Genomic DNA, 1,204 nt, shown 5'->3' with positions numbered 1-1,204 from the left:
GACCAGCTCCACCAATCAGCAACCAGAGTCCACTTTGACATCCTGCCCAGTTTGATGCTGCTGCTAAAAGATTTCCTGATTAGTCAAACTGATGCTAAAGTAGAACTTCACATGATGCTCCACATTCCTCATTTTAGGGAAGACAGGGATTCTGGGAAGAGTTGTCATAAAATACAACTTTATTCTTGTAATATTACGACTTCATTCTCGTAATTTTATTACTTCATTCTTGTAATTTTACGACTTTATTCTCGTAATTTTATGACTTTATTCTGGTAATTTTACGACTTCGTTCTCGTAATGTTATGACTTTATTCTCGTAATGTTACAACTTTATTCTCGTAATTTTACGACTTCATTCTCGTAATTTTATTTCTTAATTCTCGTAATTTTACGACTTTATTCTCGTAATGTTATGACTATTCTCGTTATTACTTAATTCTCGTAATTTTACGACTTCATTCTCATAATTTTATTACTTAATTCTCGTAATTTTACGACTTTATTCTCGTAATTTTACGACTTTATTCTGGTAATTTTACGACTTCATTCTCGTAATTTTACGACTTCGTTCTCGTAATTTTACAACTTCGTTCTTGTAATGTTATGACTTTATTTTACGACTTTATTCTCAAAACAGATGGAAAAAAAAATCTCTAGCCTGGCCCTAATACTCCGTATGTCGATCTGACCTTAAATTGTTTTTGTCTACACATGACTAAAGGGATTCTCATCATGAAGATGGAAAACCATCAGTTGGGAAAGTCTGCTATAGAACAAAGTTCATCCAATCAAATCTTCTACCTCATTATTAGATCGTAATTCAAACATTCATTAAAAATAAATGAAATAAACTGTTAATCAGGTTTTATAAAGCCCCGTTTTTCTTAAGCTCATAGAATTTTAGGAACACGACCAACAGGCGGCGAGTCCTGAAGCTGTTTAAGGCCACTAACTGCACAAAAACAGGCTGTACTGTAGACATGAAAGCATGATGAGTGTCTGAGGAATAAAGGACTTGATAAAAGCTTCATAAAGCGGCTGTTGGACTGTGACCTGGACAAGATGTTCCTCATTCATCCAATAGAATAATGGCGGCTTCCTTTACATGACCTTTCACTAAATAATCCACTACTGAAGGTGTATAGATAAAAGTTTGACAAAAGTGTCTAAAAATAAAAGGCAAGCAGATGCTGATGGTCAT

This window comes from Cyprinodon variegatus, unplaced genomic scaffold (assembly GCF_000732505.1).
Source record: "Cyprinodon variegatus isolate N-32 unplaced genomic scaffold, C_variegatus-1.0 Scaffold1241, whole genome shotgun sequence".
In the NCBI taxonomy this organism is placed as follows: Eukaryota; Metazoa; Chordata; class Actinopteri; order Cyprinodontiformes; family Cyprinodontidae; genus Cyprinodon; species Cyprinodon variegatus.
The sequence above is the reverse complement of the archived record's forward strand: the minus strand, read 5'-3'. Positions refer to the sequence as shown.